General features: G+C 41.5%; 1 long non-coding RNA gene across 1 annotated transcript; it reads right to left on the bottom strand.

The window, feature by feature from the left end:
• Positions 1-833: 833 nt before the first annotated feature.
• LOC121233608 lies at positions 834-16,590 on the bottom strand. Its single transcript, XR_005933462.1, has 3 exons — positions 15,553-16,590; positions 9,984-10,110; positions 834-1,135 (listed from the first exon to the last, which is right to left on the bottom strand). It is a non-coding gene; the product is annotated as an uncharacterized LOC121233608 (long non-coding RNA).
• Between the last annotated feature and the right edge of the window lie 368 nt (positions 16,591-16,958).

Genomic DNA, 16,958 nt, shown 5'->3' with positions numbered 1-16,958 from the left:
ATGCATAATTTCTGAAAAGATCCTCAGTGTGACTGGAAAAAACTAGGGGCTCAACAATGTTAAAAATATTGAAAAATTCTGACATAGACGAAACAGTATTTGTGATATATACAAAACAGATCTTTGATAAGAACATCAGCTATATCTGGTAAATGGAAAATCTGGGGCTGCTAATATGCTTAACAATGTTTCTCAAAGCCAAGGCCTTCAGATAAATACACTATATGAAAATCTGGCCACATGGCGACTTAGCAGCTTCCTTTTGTACTGTTATGGTGTGTAGTTTACAAAGTCACTGGTGTCCTTACAGTTTGACAACCGCTGAGGCAAGGAGTTTGGCCCAGCAAATTACAGAGAAAAACCCTCCTCGATTTCAAATCAGCCAGATGATGACATAAGACCAGACACACCAAGTGAAGAATGTCAGTCTAGTATGCCTGATCCGCCAAGCTAGTATTCTCACCAGAAAATAAGAAGTGCTATTGTTGAAGCTTGAGTTGCCAACTGTACATCATTCTTCCCCTCCTCCTGTGCTAGAAGCTGTCTATAGTATGTAAAAAACCTTGTTCCTTCATTTGCTTATGGTCGTATAGGTGAGGAGTCCTGGAAAATCTCCCAATCTCCCATCAAGTCAGCAAGTTGCCAGGAAGCGAACAGTCATTTGCCAGATTTGGAAATTCAGTGGGGATTGTGTCAGGACACCTCAGTACATGCTGACAAGGTCATGTGCTGCTACCTAGCCTTTAGTAGTTGAATCCCTTGTTTCATCTTCCACAGTGCAATGAGAGAGAGAGAGAGAGAGAGAGAGAGAGAGAGAGAGAGAGAGGGTGTTCACACAGTCCCTTGTAAATAACTACAGTGCAGATTCATGATCTGAATCAAAGGCACACAATTATACTTTGTCTAAAACAAAACCCTCTAAGAATGTTTGGGCAACAGCAACAAAATGTCCTCACCCTTGAGTGTGCAGGCTTACTCTATGCCAAAAATTAGTCTCAGTGTATGCCGACACTGGTGCACATTGCACAGGGTGACCTGCTTGCTGTCTTTTGCATATGATAGAGAACAAAAGCCAGGCTATGGAAGTGTTGTGGCATATTGCTTTTTCTGCTTCACTTCATGACTCAACTGTTACCTGGAAATGAGATTGAAAAGATTCAATTATTAATGAATAATCTTAGCATATGGCCTTCAAAACAATTCAAAGCACCCTTTACAACATGCCCTCTGTCTTGAGGCAAGAAGTGACCCACCCCTAGCACAGAATTCAACATCCAAATATCTCCTTCTGCTTTTACATTTGTGATGAATTAGCTGGCTGAGGTTTATATAATTTATAATATTCATTCCCCAATTTGTCCCTCATGTCTGCCAACCCAGTTTTTTTCAACTTGCTCTTGACACTCTTCATAATTGGAGTTATCTGAAACAAAAACTCTGAGCACCCCTAATAACCAGAGTTGGAATCACCAGCTGAGACCTATAAAATCCTCTGGTAGTTGCTACATGCATATCCAACCATCTAACACAATATGTAACAGTATCACATTTAGATCCCTTAATACTGGTTTTCCATCAGAAAAATCATGACCAATACATTGGGATCTTTTATACAGTGACAACTATTACTAAATTTAATTACTTCATCTAATGGCCAAAGCAGCCTTGTCTTTCAAGTGGTTTCCTTGTGGTCATCAGGTTATTAACCTCTTCAACCATGAAAGAAATTCAAAAGCACTGTTCATTTACAAAGGCTCTCATTTCACATCTGTGGAATGTGGAGAATTTCTGAAAGGTGGAAAAGTATTAAGCACAGATGTTCTTCCATTTATTATCAAGACAATGCATACAATATATTAGTCAGGTTTGGAAAACTTCTTGCCAACTGTTAATCTACAAGAGAAACCTGCAAGTAATTTAGTGAGGATTGGTTATAGGAGTGTCTATAGTCAAATCTGTAACACACATCTGCTTGAAGAACTGTTGATAAACACTGGTATACAAAGCTAAGGGTTAATTTATGCCTGCCTCTGCAAAATGCAATGATGGACTAAGAAGAAAGACCCTTTCTTCTGACCATGGTTACACCCATAGGGCATAAGGATATCTATCCCAGGATACAATTCAGGGACAGACCTCTACTAGCTGAGCTAGATAACTAGGGACACAGTGAAGGACTTTGGTCTGTAAAGCCCCATGGGACAACGAGCCCTGTATCAAGTACTCTAGTACCAGTACCTCAAACATGGAGTGAGAGAGTTTGGGGTGTCAGAGCTGGATTGAAAGCAGCTGAGACCCAACAGAGGGAGGAAGCTCAGAGGATGGAGTCGTCTCATCCCACTTACAATTCTTTACTTAAAAAGTAGTCATCTTAAGAAGAACTCCTTTCATTCAACAATCAAAGATGCATTGGAGAGGAAAGGAAGAACATCTAGGCCTATCTACGCAATGAACAACTCACCTGTGCAACTTGTCCAAGGACTGGTTGCTGTGAAATACACAAATGATCTAGGATAATGAGAAGAGAACCCAAGACTCTACACATGTTGAAGCTCTGCTCCATAGGCTATAAAGTCACTCTCATCTGGGCCAAAGAATCTTTAATAATTATTTTTATTTTGCTCAGAGGCAAATTAAACCAAAATAAAACATAAAGACCTATAGCATGGGCTCTAGGATGCTTTTCAGAGACGGGACATTCTGACCTTGGATTCCCTTCAGTATAGGAAGAAACAAAGGCATCCTCTCACTTGGTGAATAATCTGACTAGGATGCTGTTATGGAAATGAAGGCCTTTTTCTCTTCCTCCAGCTATGTTTTAAAAGGTAGTGGCAGTTGTGACTTCATTTTGTGAGGAACCTAATCCTTTCAGTATGTATCAGGCATTTTCTGAGAATGCCTACAACTGGGTAAAACCACTAGTGGGGCTTTTTATTGTTTGGGTTTGGGGGGTTTTTCTTGAGGGAATCACCATTTATGGGAGTAGATAACACCACTGATGGCAAAACCTGCCAGCTCCATTCAGACTTGTACACCCCTTTGGACTGGTTTGCACAGACAACTGCTATGCTCCATTTTGGGGACCCCTATGCTACAAGATCAACTGTTCCTGAGGACATCAGGGGAAAAATCTTGATGTGTTTTACTTCCGTGCTAACAGGTGGGTTGCTCAGTCCTGTGAAGATTAGGGTGAAATGTTCAGAGGTACAATCCTAGGCACCTGGAGAACTTAACACCAAGCAGGAAAGCTCCTAGAGAGGTCAGGTACCTCCAGAGTCTAGTAACAGCTTAACCAGCTTTTTCAGAGCACTTTTGAATGGAGGTTCCTAAGCTGTTTAAAGGCCTTTGCCACTGCACTGCTTGCTGGTAGCAGTAGCAGACAGCTGTCTTTTGTAGATTATTATAAAAAAAAGAAAAGATGGAAAATACGTCATGCCAGTTTTCTCAGAAGTTCTTTCCAAATTTCTGAAGTGCACAGCAGTTGGCACCCCCATGAGCATTACCACCTGTAACTTCTTTCTGATTATGCCAACAGTGGGAATGAAAACCCAGACTACAGTCTCAAAGCCCCTCAAATGAAAGGACCTCATCCATTAGCTTGGGTCAGTGGTCATCCTTGGTAGATTAGCCACAAGAGAAGCTGCGTAACATGCTTTAGTGGTACGTCAGCCAGACAGCCTGCTCACAGCACAGCAGCGTGCAAATGGAGAAGCTGGACTAATACTGACAATAGCTATGACTATCCTCAGGGAGGATAGTCCTGAGTTGTGCTTAGGCAGGAAAGGATTACCATGACAGTGTGGTTGTGCCAGGACAAATGCTTTCCCTATCATTCTTAAGGTGTGGGAGGCCAGTTCTCTACCACACCCCTTCAGAGTCCCTTCCATCTGGTTTCAGTTTTATCAAATTCATGATGCCTTTGTTGCCACCACTCTGGTCATATAGTGGTGGCTATCAAGTCACCAACGCATGGCTGTAGCAAGGAATTCTGTATCTCAGGGGATGCATCTGCTCCTCATTCCTAGGCAGTCATCTGATGCTGCTAGATTATATAATGAATTTAAATCTGCCAAGAATGAACAAGAATCCTATAACAAAAGTAGAAACCTGTTTCACATACTAGATCAAAACAGGCACGAATGATGGAAAGAAACTGTTTCTAAACTGAACTTCACACATTCCAGTTGCGAAGCTTGGCAGACTGTCAAGAGACTGAGTGGAGACTCTGGTCTGGGAAAAGGGAGTACCCTGTCACAGCAAACTCCACAGCATCACAGCTGGTAGCCAATGGCACAGACCCTTAATTGAAATAAGGCTTTCAATCATGCATTAAAAATGATGGTTTCTGAGACAGCAGATTCCAAATGTCAGCAGGAACCTGATGGCTTCTTTCACTTGCCCGAGCTCAGACTGGCTCTTCATCAACACCACATGACTTTGGGGACCAGCAGTTAAACAATCAGCAAAAGTTGATATGCCGTGATTTATGAACCATTATATTCCACACTGCAGATCCGAAGCATGCAAGGATGGGCAAGGATTATAGCAGTTCCTGAGACAGGGAAACCAGTGACAAACAGGAGGAGCTTCTGACCTGCTTCTTAGCTGTGCACTGCCCCCAGCTTTATGGGAAAGCTAATTCTTTTGTGGGACAAGGCTTCATGCCACTCCAGAGGGGATGATGTTTGACCAAAGATGTGAAGAGTAAATCCTTAGCAGGGAAAAAAGTAGTTGGTGCTGTACTTACTCATCTCCCATCAGTTTAGGATATCATGTAGTATGAGTAACTGACTGCAATCTACCTATTTTCCATCAGCTTCTCCTAGAACAGATGCACAAGTGAGGCTTCATTCTGCAAACTGAGTAAGATGCGCTACATAGTGGCCTCCTACACATTTTACCTCCACTCCTAACTTCTTGGATATATATATATGTATGTATGTATTTATCTGTACATCTATGCGCATGTTCATAAATTTTACATATGCTGCATGTATGTTAACAACATGCAGTGACAATTGTGGAATGATTTTTTTTTTTTGTGCCACCAGAAGGCATCTAAAATGTAATGGATATACCTTGACCATTTTGTTCCAACAGAGAGGAGCCATCCTCAGTAAGACCAGAACAGTAGCGAACACATCTTTGATGCTGGTCTCTTTCTAAGCACTGGAAATTTTTAATGAGTTATCCCATATTTGGGAACAGCGCTGAACTTGAAATCACTGGTGGGCCTTGTCTGGAGCAAGTGAAAATAAAACTGGCTTTTGACTCTGCCTTGAACTCTTGGAAACCTTTGGACCATTTGGATGCTGGTACCCAGATACTGGCCCTGATTGTTGATGATGCTCTGGGCTCTGTAATATAGTTGCTGTATTTATCATTTTGGTGTAGCGTTGGACTTGACCACTGATCTCACTAGCATCTGTTTGAACCTCTGTGTTCTGCATATGATAAGAGAGGGGATGAAAGAGTCTAGTGTCAAACCGCAGATCTGCTGGTTTTCTCCATCTGCAGAGCCCCAGCTTCTCAGCACCATTTGGGAAGAGGACTTGCAGCCTACAGGATAACAGTGTTGCTGGCCTCTTGCTATGTCTTCTTTGCCAAAAAAAAAAAAAAAAAAACCCACAACTTTGCAAAATACACATAGCAGCGAGAAAGGGATTCCAAATGCTGAGGAGCTTGTTGGTGTAGCTGCCCCCTTGCCTATTGAAAGGTAAAGCTCAGCAGAGTCAGAAACGAAATCTGACTCTGAGTTGTTTTAACCATGAACCGTTTCTTTCTATGGAGCTGTGCAACAGACTGGAACTCAGGCAGTAAAAAAGCTCCTGCATTGCCACCCACCAGATGTCTAGAAGGTGGTCTACTATGCTCACATTCACTGAATTAATAAGACATCTATACTTACAAAACTCAGATAATGATGTCCGACTTCTGCATACAAGCAACCAACACTTCAGTGCAGTTCCTTCTTATGTATCTTATAACCAAGTCCTAATTACTGATCAATCCTCTTCAAAATTCTACATTGAATCAAGTACAAATCAGAATATTTAATTGGCAGAATACCCACACATAAAAATGAAGGCCTAATCAGTGGTGCAAACAGAAACGCAGACAATGCATAAGATTTTAGTGACTAAAATGCTGCTGTTATTTTAAACTCAAAAGACCAAAAGTGTACTATTTTCCCTATTTGTAGTACATGAGAAAATCCAGATACTATGCACTTCAATTTTAATCTGTTTCATATGAAACAACTAATCCTTTGTATTTAGTGTCCAGTCTACTTGCATTTCTCACATAATGGTAAAAGTAAGGCTAAGCTATTCAGTAACTGCATGTCACTTCTGGAGCCTGAACCTTCAGTCTTGTCTCAAACTATGTCCCATTACAACTAAGATAATTAAGTGTCTGAGAAGTGGTGGATCAATCCCTTAACTGTTCAAATAAAAACTATTTTTTTTTTCTATTGAACTTGTGGAAAAAAAAAAAAGTCTCAAAACAGATTTTGTGCTATTTAAAAGTTGCCAAACCAATTTCTTTTAAACTTAATTAAAGAAAATCATGATTTGCATCTTACTGGGGCATTTGTATCAGGATGCCCACTGGGAATGAAATTCCATGTCCAGAATATAAACCCCTAAAAATATGGGCACATAATGGAAGGATTGATACATCTTTAATGATGACAGTGCCAAGGTAATAAAACCTAACACCACAATGTTACCTCTTTATACCAAAAATATACAGAAATAAACAAATAGAACATGTTGAGAAATTATACAGAAACTCTGTTAAACATTTTAAAGGGTAATAAAAATGCCTTTGGCCCATTAAATGTACTCTACTGACTATATGAACCAGTGCCAAAAAGTATCAAAGCTTTTACAAAGAAAAAGAAATAAAAGAAAAAGGTCCAAGAACTTGGTAGTGTATGTCCTCGCTGAATAATTAAATGAATGTGCTGGGCATAACCCAGGAAAAAGTATATAGGCCGTTTCATCTTAGAGAAACCCATGTGCACGCATATATACATGTACATATTATGTATATATATTTATACCCACAAGCACACTTGATATGGGAGTTAGAATCCATGTGATAATTTGGCAGGGATATGATACAATCAATTAGCATTCTGCCCACATCTATTCAGTAATGTAATTCTTTCTACCTCCTCTAAAATTTAAAACTTAAGACTACATTCTAATGTTACTTTAAGAAACCTGAATCACCTATAAAAAAAAAAATCCCTTTTGTTTTCTCCATTATTTTCACCTGTAGCACTTGAGCAAGTTTCTGTCCACAGGCAGATGCACAGAGTCCCAAAAGCAGTTTCTTCTGAGCACTGAAAAGTCCTGGAACATGAATTTTCTTTTCAGTTCTGCCAATGACAGAGATCAAACTTAGAAATAAGTATTTCTTATTTTATCTCAGAACTGATTCATAGCTAAAAAAAGAGACACGTATTACTCCATCTGTATTAACATGTATTTCTCCATCTCTTGTGCAGCGAATTCATAAGGCAAAATCCTAATCCCAGAATCAACCATTAAAATGACACCTATTGCAAATTCTTTCTGAAAAGTAAACTTTATATCTATTGCCACCACCAAGTCCATGCGCTGTTCTGTACCTAAACCTAGGTCTACCTCTTTCTAAATCATAACACTTTCATTTTTAATACTCTACATAAGTCTAGTTGCGGTAATGCACACTTCAAATCTTTTGAATGTATTTGCTCTACGATCTCTTTATGTGGCCAGAAGAGACAGGACAGGCCCTGAACGTTAAATAATTATAGGAAAACAGTAAGAATCCAAGTTATTCTTTCCTTCAAGCTTCCATCTTCTCTGCTTCACCCCTTCCTTGTAAAGATTGTTAATATTTTATCAAAAATTCGCATGCTCTACTAAATGCCAACAACAGCGCACAATATGCCAACCTCTCTGCCACATTTGAATTGCAGTCCATTAGATTTAACCTCTTGGAGGATGACAAGGGACTCTTCTGTCATGTTATTCTCAAGTCAGCTGGCTTTTTAAGGACCCAAAACACATAAAGTATCTCCCAGAGTCACTCTGACTTTACCTTAGTTTGGATCCTTTCAGTATCAGTATTATAAAATAAATCAGCATCATGAAATAAGAGGATTTGGGTAGCTCTGTGCAGGTGAAGGGGAAACTGATGACTTGCTTGGAAAAATCCAAAGGCAAAAGAAATGCAGATGAAGATTCTCACTTTTCTATTTGAAACAACAACACAAGTTTGAGAAGTCAGTAGACTGGGATTACTCCAGCGACTGTATACACTCCTCTCTTTGTACAATAACAGTAATTTAATCTGTTTATAGTGACTTCTACCATGACCTCTGGAAGGCGTCACAATAAACTCAGAATGGATCTATGAAAAACATGTTTGAAAAATTTCATAGCTAACCAGACAACTAAAAGGTTGGCTTTCTGTTTGAACCAGATGGAAGAGATTTCACATAAAGCCCATGTAGTTTCATTTTCTTGTGTTCAAACCCAAACCAGCTGAGGTCTAAGTGACTTTGAATCACTAAAGACTTGGCTGATTTTTCCCTTTACCTAATTTCATTTTTCTCTTGCTGTTGAATTTACTCATCTTTCAGCTGCTAAGCTAATATGTGGCATGTTACCTTTGTGGAGTTTTCCGTGAACATTACTATGTAGGGCTGAAGTCAGGTTAAAACAAGATGTATGCACACATGGAGGCAAGACTATAGAGCCTCTTCCCTATGCTTATTCTAACAGCTTTGGCCAATCAAAATAATATTTTACTGAAGAGTTTGAAATATTATGAAAAGCACAAGCATAAGATTTCAGATTCAGTATCTTATACATCCATGTTTCTTCAGATGTATTATTGGAAACATGTATAAGCAATAAGAACAGACAGTAATTGACAGAAAAAATGCCATAATAATGATTAGCAGCACAGATATTGTTTTATCAGCCAAACCAAGAACAAAAATAAATAAAGGCATGAGTAGGAATTTCATAGAAAACATTTAGCAGCTGGCATAAATCACAGGTGGGATGAATGAGGTGGTCCCGGAATTATTCCAGATAGGCTCTTCTGCTTAAGCAATAACTGCAGAGCCCATAATGTTGATCCTGCATAGAGTATTATCAACAATACGCGTAGCTCAACCTACTAAGCTAATATAGTTCACACTATCCTGTTACTTCATTTGCCAACCTACTCAGTCATTAACTGCTCTCGTGTTTCGTCATTTATTTAACTTCCACATTTTGTAATATTTTCATTCACACCTAAAATCATAGAAAGCTATTAATGAAATGGAAGGTGGTTTGATATGATATTTTCGGCAACATTTCCTGGAAAGTGTGTAAAATTACATATGAATCCAGTTAAGTCCTTGCTTTCCATCAAGAAAAGCATTTCTCGCACACAAAAGCACAAAATTTTGCCTAAAAGCATGACATAAAAATCATCCTTCTTTGTCTGCTTGATAGGATCACAGTATAATTCAGTTTAGAAGGGACCTGGGGAGGTATCTAGCCTAACCTCCTGCTCCAAGTGGGGTCACACCAAGTCGCTCAGGGTTTTACTCAGTTGGGTCTCAAAAACCTTCAAGCATGGAAATTACACAACCTCTTTGGGCAACTCAATATCCCAATAAGATAGAAATTCTTTAAATACAATGCAATAAATCTTGTGGGCAAACCCACAAGTTGCACTCTTTTTAAGATGTACATCGTCTCAATACATTTCCTCAAAAGCCAGAGAATTAAAAAGAACTGAAAAACATTCCCATCTCAGGTCTTCTACTTCCATTTTTCACCCACTTAATTTTTCATTAGTTGAACTCTATAAAAATTATCAGTGTGAGGCTTTTCTTATTTATGATCCAAAACACGCATGTTCGAAAATGAGTAGGTTTTTTTTTTCAAATCCAAGATTTTTCTCTCATCAGTTGGATGCGAACTTACCTGAAACCCCTGGGATTCCATACACTGGCTCCAGACGTAACTCTATTTGTCCACAGTGTGTGTAATAGCAATAATAATAGCACCAGCCTGGTGTCTGTGCCAAGACTGCTGCCCTTCCTGTGGCAAACTGTAAATGAATACAAATGCTCAGCTGAAGTTTCCAGTGTTGTCGCAAGCAAAGCTCAGCTAGATCATTTGGTCAACCACAACTGTTCTGATGTTACAAAAAAGATCAAATATTAATTTCAACTCTTTCTATTGTAGCAGACTTAGTCATCTATAGCAGTTTTATACAGCACTTCTATTTCTTCTGTGTGCCTGTGATAGTTTTTTCAGTTTCTCCCCAATGATGGTAGAAAAGGACCTGATTAGGGCCATGAAACTTCTGCTGGGTTGCAGAAGAGTTTGTAGGAAAGGTCCTGCTAGTTGGCTATTTTTATTTTCTGGCATCATTAGATATCTGGAAAAATGCCCTGAAAAATTGAGTCCAGGCACATTGACTTCAGAAATTGTTATATATTAACCAGAAATTTCCTCTTTCCCCACCTACTTTTAAAATTTTTAACAGTGGAATATATTGAAACATGCAGAGAACTGTAAAACAGCCAAGTGGACTTACATAAAACTCACTGAAATGATCCACTTCTGCAGTGGAATAAATCAGAGGAAATATCAGCTAGGAAAGAGGATATCCAAAGAAAGCGACTGCAAACCGCTAGTTAAAATTGAAGTGTGATATCCCTTTCAATTCCCATTTCTCTATTCTTGAATAGGCAACGACATTTTCTAAAGAACCTTTTCTCTGTTAATTCGTTTGCTTTCAGAAAAACTCACGTCAAATCCATTTACTTTCCATTCTCTCTAGAAAAAAAAAAAAAAAAAAGTCATCTTTTCACTTGGACCAGCACGGGATGTTTGCAGGCTGATCGCTTTAAGGGCATGTTTGTCCTTCAGTGTTGCATGCAAATACAGTCACTTCAAGCTGGCTAACGAGCAGCTCCTGGGAGATGTGACAAATGTTGAAACGCGTATGACAAACTGATTTTTCTGCCAGATCGCTGCCCCCTGCATTTTATAGCCCAACATCTTTTGTCTGTGGGGTGGAAGGAAGCGGAGTGCCTCAAAGATGAGGGCAAGGTTGGAAACTGCGATCAGAGCCCAAATGCGCTGGCATCTGTTACAAGTACAGGGAGTTGAAATGATATTTCTGAGAACTCCCATTACCATTTATAACTACGTATTCCAAGAAAACTCCCAATATAGTAGCCATCGTGAATGAAGACTGCAGGCTATAAGCAACAGATGAGCTAACCTTTCTGCCTTTTGGGGCCTATTTTCTTTGGCCCCGAGCTGCAGGCAGGGACAGCCGCCCTGGTGCAAGGTGCGGGAGGCACCGGAGGGTGCAGGGGGTGCAGCCCGCGACGCAGCCGAGAGAACAGGACTGCAGTGTTCGTCGATGAAATGCCAGTCGTAACCGGGCTTCTCCCGTCCGCCCCGCTCCCGCACCTTGTAATGCTCAGTGACGGTGAGAACACACCGGCGATACGACGCGCGAGGTTTTGGCTTCAGCCTCCGCTGCCCAGGCAGGCTGTGGTAAGGAGCGGACGTGCTCCTTTTCTGCCAAGGACAGGCAGACAGGGAACCCTGGGAGCTGCTGCGCACATCCCAACCACCTCTCTCAGTCCAGCTCCTCAATTTTAGTGTTTCAGAAAAAAACGCAACCCTCAAACCAGTCCTAGCTCTGCTGACAATCCCGGCACCCAGCAAGCAAGCAGTGCAGCGATCACTTTAACTGCTTCCCACGAAACACCCTCAGAGCTTGAGTTTTGGCTTCACTGGCATTTGACTAATCATATCAAAGTCCCTACCTACGCTTTTGTTCCTATTTTTGTTTCCCCCTGTAATATTAGCTTCAGATTTCACTGTTTTGTTTACTTTTTAATTAAAGACTTTGACATTTTGAAGCCATTTTATATTTCCTATCCTGGCAATATTCAAAGAAGGACTACACAGATGGGCAAATAATCATATCAAGATCTGAGGTAACGCTTCCCTTCATCTCAGTCCACTTGGGTAAACTCACACCACGTGCCAGCGTGAACTATTCTTGTAACAAGGGCTGTAAAGCCCTGCTGAAACTTATTTAGGAAGGGTAATTTTGGCTATGCGTAAGTGCCCTACATTACATACATTACAGGTGAAATCTGCTGGGAAGGTCTCTGACATTTATAAGTTATACAGATGGTATATATTACAGAGGCTTCAAATTCTGAGCAAATGTAATAGAATATAATTTTATACCTGCGGTCTCTTCAAAAAGAAAGAAACACCAATGCCCTTTCAATTCTACAGCTTTTGTTTTTTTTTAAAAAAAAAAAGTCTCCAGCCTTTACAATTAAATAATTTCACTTCAATTCTTCCTAGGTATTCCCTGTGCAAAGGCACTGTAATGCTATCTCATTTCTGAAGAGGAGTTTGGAAGGCTTGGACAGCATCTGTAATGCGAGCTGTGTAAGGAAGCAAACTTTTACTGTCTCCTCTCCCTTTTACAGGGCGCCGCGTGCATCTTCCTTGTGCCTCCCCCAGGGAGGGGGAAAGCCAGGATCCCCACAAAACAGTAAAGGCAGCCTGAACCAACCCTGAAATGCAAGCATGAGATAAATGTGACAGGGCTGATCTTACTTTGCGTGGACTTGAACTGGGAACCACAGCTACGAAACCTAGTTTCTTTGCAGATATCCGTGTCCTTCTTTGCCTTATTGCGAATATTTTATGCCAAAGTTGGTAGGTTATCCCAGCAAGCTCTGGAATATCTGTTTTGTTAGAGTTATTTGCCACTGAATTAAATTCCTCTCTAAACCTTTTATTTCTTATTGTTCTCTGGTGTATTGGGGGCACCTGAGACTCACTTGTAAAACTGCAGGTGACGCGTTTCTTGCACACAGTGTAATTCTCACACGGACTTTTAAAAGTTAAAGCCAACTCTCCCACATGAAGGTGGTCCATCAGCTGTAATTCCCAACAGGTAAATGGCTGCTTGGCACTATCTGCATACAACCTATTTTGACATTTTGTTGGACTCATTGCCACAGCACTGCTTTTGGCTCCTCCATGGCACCGCAGAAGGGAAACCACTCCTGCATGGGCAGGCTGATGAACAAAGCCAAGCACGCGACACACAGAAACCCTCTCCAACGTGAGTGGGGAGACTCTGACAAAACACAAGGTGCTTTAAAAAAATCCCCTAGAAAAACGACAGCTGCTTTCTTATAAGAAGGTGCAGCGGTTACTGGTTGCAGCCATCTAGGCCAAGTCCAGTGGTGATTGCCACTGAGCCCTGCAAAGCCCCGCACCACCAGGCACGCTTCCCCTCTCGGCTGCTGTATCTGCATCAGTCGCCAACCTGACCAGCTTCAGATGGCCTCTTTTCTCCTCACAGCATCTATAAATATCTATTTTCTCCTCTAGTTCCAGCATAAATCTTCTCTCTTAGCTTGTATCTGCCCAATTCTGGATCAGTGACATGTTTTAGGTTTGACATATTAGACCTCCATGCAACAAGAACTGAGAGCTCAATGCTGTTGACTTGAGGATAGCTTTGTGTCGTGGTTTAAGCCCAGCTGGTAACAAAGCACCACAAAGCCGCTGGCTCAGTCCTCCCCTCTGGTCCTGGTGGGATGAGGAGAAAATGTCTTGTGGGTCGAGACAAGGACAGGGAGGGATCACTCACCACTTATGGTCACGGGCAAAAGACAGGCTCAACTTGGGGAAGAAACAAAATCAATTTAATTTACTACCAATCAAATCAAAACACGGATAATGAGAAGTAAAACCAAATCTTAAATCACCTTCCCCCCCCCCCCCTTCTTTCCAGGCTCAACTCCACTCCCAGTTCTCTCTACCTCCTCCCCCCAGCAGCGCAGGGGGACGGGGAATGGGGGTTGGGGTCAGCTCATCACACCTTGTCTCTGCCGCTCCTTCCTCCTCAGGGGCAGGACTCCTCACTCGTCCCCTGCTCCAGCGTGGGGTCCCTCCCACGGGAGACAGTCCTCCACGAACTGCTCTGGCATGAGTCCTTCCCACGGGCTGCAGTTCTTCATGAACTGCTCCAGTGTTCCAGGGTCCTTTCCATGGGCTGCAGTTCTTCAGGCACAGGCCGCTCCAGCATGGGCTTTCCCATGGAGTCACGGCCATCTTGGGGGGTATCCCCCTGCTCCGGCGTGGGCTCCTCCCCGGGCTGCAGGTGGGCATCTGCTCCCCCACTCCCCTCCATGGGCTGGGGGGGGGACAGCCTGCCGTCTCACCACGGGCTGCAGGGGCATCCCCTCCTCCGGCGCACCTCCTCCCCTCCTTCTGCACTGACCTCCGTATCTCCATAGCTGTTCCTCTCACATTCCAATCTCCTCCCCCACTGCAGGTTCCCCTTCTTAAATCTGTTCTCCCAGAGGCACGACCACCGTCGCTGATGGGCTCGGCCTGGGCCAGCGGCAGGTCCGACTTGGAGCTGGGGAAGCTTCTAGCAGCTTCTCCCAGGTGCCACCCCTGGAGCACCCCCACTACCAAAACCCCACCACACAAACCCAAAACACTGTTGCACCACAGGGTCCACAGCATGTACATATGGATCAGGAAGCAGCAGTCCCAATGACTGCAGCTATTTTTAGCTATGCAAACATATAACATGTCAACTACTAAATACATCACTGGTCCAGAATTAAAAATTGCCACTGCTGTCTCTTAAGCAGCTGTAACTTTCGGGAGAAGATTCGTGCTGGAGTCACGTAAGTAATTGCACTGATTGAAGATCACTTAAACTTGTTACCATCCACAAATTCAGCCATGTGGAGTAATAATAATATTGTTGTGAATCATTTTGATAAAACCCACCCTCTACATAAAGAGACAAATGTGAGGAGCTTAGAAAGCGTTCATATTGTCTGGGTCTGCAAGGAAGAGAAGTAGCCTGCTCAATTTCAAAACAATAATTATTAAAAAAAAAGGCTAGGAATATAAACATTGATAAACCTGCCTTACAAATATTATTTTAAAGATGTCTGCAACAGACTGCTTGGAATCAAAGCCTAATAAAGCAGTTATCTTCAAGGGGACTTCTTACATGTTTAAGAGGAAGCACATGCATCAGGGCTTTGCTGGGTTCCAGGCACTGAATACTGTGTTCGCAACCTGCAGTCTCTGCCTTATTCCAGTGAGCGTTTCCCTGGGTCCAGATCCCAGGTCAAAAGGCTGTAAAGAGTGCTGTAATGGAGCTCCTCTGTCCAGAGCCAATGACCAAGAATGAGAGAAGGGCTGCAGGTTACATTTTATGTTCAACATCTTTATGAGTCAGAGCGTAAGGTTTTCTATTCTTTGTATACATCTGCATAGTATTATCCATATGACAACCATAACAAAAGAAAGATAATTAAAACCAGACTGATTGGAATTAATACAAAATAAACAGTTTGCTAATATCTCTGGCCAATTTATCCTATGAGAAAAATGAAGCAAATGCTTCCGTCTAAGCTGTGGGAGGAAAAAATTAGAAAAAAAAGCAAAATATTTAGCTTACCTCACCTGAAAGCAATCTCCTCTTTGATCCTGTTTTGCTTGAAGTGCCAGCACCACTTGTTCTCCGGTATCATCAGTTCCTTCTCTGTCTCTATTTGCTCTCTTCCATGTATCTCCTCTGGCCAACTGTTAAGAGTCTAATAATGTATCAGGATGATTTTCATTAAATTAACCAGAAAAGTCCTCACTTAGAATTTCCATTTGCAAGAAAGGCTGTATAATTAGCTCCCGCATCAGCTCTACAAGTTTTGCTCTAGCTTTTTGTGTCCATGCCTAGTGTATCAAGTCTTTAACTTACAGATGAATATTTGAATTGAGTTTGTCCAAAATCTCTGGTAGAATTTAAAGCAACTTCATTTCTGCTCATCAAAGGAGCTTGACATGCCCTTTTACTAATCTCTTCTTACCTAGAGCAAATAGACACTTGAAGCCCTCTTCCATCACGTGCCGTTTGCTGCATAGTATGATCTATTTCCTGGGGCAGGGGGGAGAAATTAAGAGGCTGCTCGGTGTATCTTTCACTATAGAGGCCTTTGTTTCTGTAACTGCATGAACACATACAACACACACAAGCCATATAGATGTTGCACTAGTCAGGTCATATCATTGACTGCTGTGCCTGGGCTTTGTCTGCTAATAAATCTTCCCTTGGATTTATTTTTACACTCCAAGCCTCTGAACAGTTTGAGCTTTGAACCAGACTAGAGCATTGATATAAACACCACACCAGCGTGTGCCTTTGCTATACAGATTATATTCCATTAAAAAAACATCCATGAGGTTGAAAACTCAAGGACTCCAAAGTCAGGAAGCAGATAGTGCCAATTCAGTCTTCTTCAGATACAACCTTTGATTACCTGACTGTATGCTCCAGTTTCCATAGGAATCTGCTCTCATTCAATACAGTTCAACACAATTAAATGAAAGCATCCCTGCTTCCCTCATAGCACGTTTTGGCCGAGATGCAGATCCTAATTTTCAATGATACTGGGACTCACTTGAACAACCTCCCAAAAAGCTGATGAATCAAAAGCAAAGTTTATTTTTTAAGTTATGATTTGCAAACATCGAACTATGTATAATAAGAAAGAGAAAACAGCCTTTACCATGGGGCGTGTTGGGCTCATCTAACTCAATCACATTACCAAGTCCATTTGTGAATAACAGAGAACACACTGATGGCTAAAGACTTGGGTTTGTGTTTTGGTTGTTTTTTTTTTTCCATTTCCTCTATGATTAAATACACTTCTCTGGGCTAAGCTATGTCTTTCACCCCCAAACACTGAATGCACATTAAAATGTGCTGCAGGTTCATCCCCTGTGCTCTTCAGGGCACCATCCCAACCCTGCCTCATAAGAGCCAACTGGGGCTGGACATGCCCCAGGAGAAACAAACCTGGACAAGGA

The sequence above is a fragment of the Aquila chrysaetos genome, chromosome 1 (genome assembly GCF_900496995.4).
Source record: "Aquila chrysaetos chrysaetos chromosome 1, bAquChr1.4, whole genome shotgun sequence".
Classification (NCBI taxonomy): domain Eukaryota; kingdom Metazoa; phylum Chordata; class Aves; order Accipitriformes; family Accipitridae; genus Aquila; species Aquila chrysaetos.
This window is presented reverse-complemented; position numbering and strand designations above follow the sequence as displayed.